At 45.8% G+C, this 5,562-nt stretch overlaps 1 pseudogene; it reads right to left on the bottom strand.

Moving 5' to 3' along the window:
* Positions 1-3,724: 3,724 nt before the first annotated feature.
* LOC118658436 lies at positions 3,725-4,814 on the bottom strand (annotated as a pseudogene).
* Between the last annotated feature and the right edge of the window lie 748 nt (positions 4,815-5,562).

Genomic DNA, 5,562 nt, shown 5'->3' with positions numbered 1-5,562 from the left:
CAATCTTCCTCACCTGGCTCCTTTGGTGCACCAACACTGGGGTTCAGGAGCTTTGACAGAGACTGTAGGATCCACAAAGTCAAAATATTTACTAGCTTGCCCTGCACAAAAATTAAGTATAAGTATAAGAACAATACAATTGTAATAAAAATTCCAATTGGCCCAGCCAGTGTGGCTCTGTGGTTGAGCATTGACCCATGAAACCAGATCAGGGTTCAATTACCAGTCAGCACACATGCCCGGGGTTTCAGGCTTGATCCTTTTCAGGAAGCAGCATATTGATGTTTCTCTCTCATCATTGATGTTTCTATCTCTCTCTCCCTCTCCCTTCCTCTCTCTGAAATCAATGAAAACATATTTAAAAAATTTTCCAACTGAACTGCTTGAGAATTTATTGTTAAAACTAATGCACGAAAATGCTTAAGGCCATTTTTAAAAGAAAAAAAATGATGTGAGATTTTAATTAATAGATAATTCAATATCATAATGACAGTATTCAATCAAATCATATATGGGTAAAATTCAGTATGGTAAGTCAGTTTTCTATAAATAATACATTTATTCAATGTATGATGTTGAGACAACTGGTTATATTAAAGAAAAATATAAAATTGAATGCAAAAAACTTCATACTGGCTTCTGCTATTGACATGATTCACTATATTAAGAGAATAAGAAGCAGTTGTGTCAATAAGAACCAAGTGTTCACATTCAATGAAGCAACTCTACCAGCTCTTTCTGCTATGTAGTGACCTTGAGAAGATGGACTGTCTTAGTGTGTTGCTATGAACAAAAGTAACAAAGATGAGAAAGGACCCAGATTTTTATCAGGGCTTAGCAAGCAAAGCATACCCAAATTTCAGCCTCCCACTTTCCTGTCCCCCAAGACTCTGTTTGGCCAGGAAACTGTGTAGTGTGCGTAATGCCAGCCCTGAGAGCGAGCAGTATTCAGGCTGGCATTCTGGAAGGCAAGTTGGCATATCACATGAGCCTATTGTTTCTTTCAGAGTTCCAGTTATAGAAATATCTCAGGGAGTTGATAGGAAAAGTAGAAGAAAATTTTTAAAAAGCAAATTGTTTACCATTTAGGTGTGGGCTAATAAATTATGTACATTTATAAATAAACTAAACTTCTTTAAAATGTGTTAGCTAACATAATGGTTTAAAAAGGAGCCTGCTATTGGAGTTATAATTTATATTTCTTCCATACTAGTCATATTAAGCATTTATGTCTTAATGTTTATTAGCAGTTGTACTTCTCTGATCTGTGTCCTCAGAATATTTTCTTTCTCTTTTTTTTTCCCCTTTAGTTTTGTCATTTATTGTATATGTTTTAAACTTCTTTTCTACTGAGGAAATTTTATAATCAGAGGCTCTGGTTAACCAGTTTCACCTGCAGGTACACCTGGTCAAGAAGAACAGCGTGCTCTAGGGTATTTAAAGTGGTTGCTTTTTCTCCTCACCACGCCACCGACAGTAGGAAAGGATTTTCCTGGAAGGTTTACTGCTCGACTCTCCTCGAGTTCCTGAAGGTAAATCTCAAAATATTGAGGGAAGTCTCCTGTGGCTGGGGACCCTGATTTTTTTATCTCAGAGCTGTCCACACTGAGCCTCCAGCAACTGATGAATTAGTGTCTGGTTTCCTCCTCCAGCACGGATTCCTGCCGTGGTTTCTGCTCCGGGGACTCCTCTCAGGTATGCTGTGCCGTCTTTCCAGTCCTGGGGCAGTGGCTTCCCCTGTCTTTCGTCCTTCCCCAGGGCCCAAGAACATTTGTTGTTTTTCAATGTGTTCAGCTTTTTTACTTATTGTACAGATGGGTGGTGACTTCTAAACTCCTTTCTTGCAGAGCTAGAAGTCGGAAGCCAGTCCATTTACTTGAAAGTGCAGTAACTGGGCATGTGTGTCTACAGCCTTATTGGCGATCACACCCTCTGTTCACACAGCATGGCACAGAGGCTCTGAACCAGCAGAAACAGTTGCTCCTTGTGACAACCTCTCCCCAGTTCCACAGTCACTGCCAGGAGGCCTGGGGCTGAAGAACCAGTCATCGCTAACTCGAGAGTCTCACTGGTGGTTCCTGTCTTCAGAGGAAGAAAAAACCCGAAGGGCTTCTATAGGACACTCAGGGACCCTGTGACGGAGTCCCTCTGACTTCTCTGAGGTGTGAGGGCTCTGAGCAGCACAGGCGGGCTTCTTGGCAGGAGGGAGGGTGGTAGCTGTCAGGAGCTTGTAGCTCCCGTGGCCTGCATCTATTCTCTTAAAGACGGTTTTGATGGGCTGGTGTGGAACCTGGGGAATTGGTGGGAGCTGGGGCACATTGCAGTGCTGCACAGTCTTACAGGGAGGGCACTGGTCCAGATGCTGCACTTCTGGTCTCTGCATGTTCTTCTGCAGGGACAGGCAGGTGCTGAATCTGGGGTGTGTGTGTGTGTGTGTGTGTGTGTGTGTGTGTGTGTGTGTGTGTGTGTTTGAGGCACTTCTGGCAGATCTGGAAGGATGTCTGGTCTCCTCTTGACGCTGAGATTGGAATCCTGGCCCACACACTGTGCAGCAGGAGGTTGGAGGCTTGTATGAGTTCCCGTCAGGGAACCTGGCTTGTTCCTGAGGGATGAGCATGTGGCAGCATGGGATGCTGGAGGCAAAATGGGGCCTGTTCTTCCTCTGGTGGACACTGTGGGTGGGATTCTGGACAAAGCGTGCTGCTGGGTGAAGAGTGTCTGCTGCAGGCCTTCCCTGCCCACTGTTAGTGAAGGAGGTGAGCAGGTGCCTCCCTCAGTGTTTTGATCGGAGGTGCTGAGGATGTCACGCCAGGTTTTCTGACAGGTCACTCAGTGGTGACGTCTGGGTCTTGCACATACTTTCTCTTGCTTGTGGGGATGGGCATCGGCCGGGCTGGGTGTCTCACACAGCCACAGAGTTCTGTCTCGTCCTCCCAGTTTTCCTGAGGCTCTTTTTGTCTCTCTCGCTCTGAGCCGGTCTCTGTTCTTCATTGAGCCTTGATTTCTGTTCAATATCCCTAGCAGTCATGTAAGGACGACTTGGGTTCTGTGGATCCTGGGTAGCCAATGGTTTCTGGTTCTCCTTCATCTTACTGGATCCTCGGGGCTGGGGGGGGCCGGCTCAGCCCTATACCAATGCTTCATGGGACACCTGAGGCTGCTTTCCTTGTGCCCAAAGCTCCCACAGATCTTGCATTTCAACTGGGGGAGAACAGGCCCTGAGATTCTCCTCTTCTGGTGGGGGAGCCTTGTGTGCCACTGGGGCCCTCTGTGGCTGCTTCCCTTTCTGGGCCATCCAGCATCTTCAGGGCCCTCACTATGGGTAAGGATCTGCCACACCAACTATGAGATTCAGATCTTTTTGTCTCAGCTATGGACTTGGGAATCTCCTGAAAAAAATAAAATAAAATAAAAGAGAACCATTTCAATATCACACAGAGAAACCTCCTCCTCCCCATTGTATTTTGAATGTGTTCTATATTTTGCCTACATTCTGTAAACATATTTCTGCCAGAAATTGAATTCTTGATTGATAATGTTTTTTTCCTCCCTGCGCATGGGCTACAGAAAACATTTAGAGATGTCAGATGTCAGGTAATTGTCACTCTTTTAAAAGCAATGTTTTCTCTTTTTTCTTTTTTAGATTGTAATATATTCTCTGGAAAACATTCAGCAGTACGAAAGCCCTCCCTGGGCCCTCCCATTCTCTCATGGGTCCACAACTGGTGGAAAGGTCCAGAAATCCTTGAGCTCTGGAAAGGTCCCTGATCAGTCCTTGGGGAACACAGGTGGCTATTTTGGAAGAACCTGCTCAAGTATGGTTCTTGACGTCTGGGGAATCCTTTCGGGGAAGATCACTTCAAACTCAGTAACGAGGTCCCCGCGTTTCTCGGGTGTTTTGGGGAAAGGGAGGCCTTCTCCAGGAACTTTTCGCCGCATGCCAGGCCTGATGACATCTTTGAACAGGGTGGGTATGGTCCTGCCGTCCAGAGTGGGGACATTCACGGTACAGCCACACAGAGCTCCCGAAGGGTGACCCTGGCTGGGTCAATGACATCAGAGCCATCTCTCTTAAAGATATTGTGTGGCTTGTCCTTTAAAACAAAGACGATGTCAGCTGGAATGTTGTTAGAGGTCTGGTCTCCCTCCTTGGGGAAGGTGATTTTGGTCCCTTCTTTCCACCCCCGTCTCACTTCAATGGTCAAGATTTTGTCTTCGCTGTGAATGCTCTTCCCATCGGGGTTCAGCCTTTTATGGGAGATCTTCATCTTCTTGGTACAGCCGCTGTGGATCTCTTCAAGGGAGACCCTAAGGTCATGGGTGACAGGGGAGTCCTGCTTCTTTCCGGTGGGCTCTTGGGCAGGGCGGGAGCGGACACAGTTCCTGTTGGTGAAGCCACCCATGCCCATGGGGAAGCCAGAGAAAGGGTCATCAATGTCCACGCCTTCTTCCCCCTTCCGCTGTCCAAAAGAGGCGTCAAAGGGATTTCGGCCACCGAAGAACTCAGCAAACATGGCCCGAGGGTCTCCATGGAATGTGTAGCTAAAGGAGGTACCCTTAGCACCACCGCCGCCGCTTCCACCACTGGGGCCACCACCCTTGGCCTTCCTCTCCGTAGCGGTCGAAGATCTCGAGCTTGCTCGGGTCGCTGAGCATGTCGGAGGCCTCGGCGATCTCCTTGAACTTCTCCTCGGCGCCGGGCTCCTGGTTCTTGTCCGGGTGGCAGCGCAGCGCCTGGCGGCGGTCGGCCCACTGACCTCCTCGTCCGACGCGCCGGGGGCCAGGCCCAGTGTCTGGTAATAGTCTTTTCCCATGGCCCCGCCTGCGGCTGCCGCCCAGCTGTCGGTGTCCCCCCAAAGCAATGTTTTCTTTCTGGTTACTTGTAAGGCCTTTTGGTCATAGCTGTTCTGTGATTTCCCCAGGATACATTAATGTTTTATTTACTCTGGTTCAGACTTATTGGGCATATTAAATGTTAATGGGAGTTCCTCGCCAACTATAAACTGTTCTCAGGTGTTCCTTTTTAAAATGTGCCTCTGCCATGTTTTCTCTATCCTCACATTATGGGATTTTGAATGGATATGTTTAAAATTTCATTTTACCTTTCATTGTACTTAAATTCACTTTCATGATGGTACTTCTTTGTTTTCTATGCTATATTTATGCTAATTTCTTCAGTTATATTTCAATGAATAATTTTTTTTGTCCATGTCTAGGCTGTTCTTTTACACATATATCAGTATTTTGCTTTCAAGTATAAAGTTTCATTTCTAGAAGTATGGTTTTATTGTGCTACTTTCAAATTTGCTGTTCACTAACTTTTTAAAGCTGATTTTATCTGAAAATAAAATAATCCTTATTTTATACTATGTCTGATCATCCAAATATCTAAAGTTTTTGTGAGTTTGAATTTTTTCTTTGTGGTTTCAGTTGACCTGTGTATGTGTGTATATGCATGATGAGCGACTTTAAGTAACTGGCTCATGTGATTTTTGGAGGCTAAGAAACTCCAGGGTATTATTTAAAGTTCAGAAATAGCAGAAGTAGATTTTAGCGTGTGTG

This window comes from Myotis myotis, unplaced genomic scaffold, assembly GCF_014108235.1.
Source record: "Myotis myotis isolate mMyoMyo1 unplaced genomic scaffold, mMyoMyo1.p scaffold_m19_p_6, whole genome shotgun sequence".
Lineage (NCBI taxonomy): Eukaryota > Metazoa > Chordata > Mammalia > Chiroptera > Vespertilionidae > Myotis > Myotis myotis.
The sequence above is the reverse complement of the archived record's forward strand: the minus strand, read 5'-3'. Positions and strand labels throughout refer to the sequence as shown.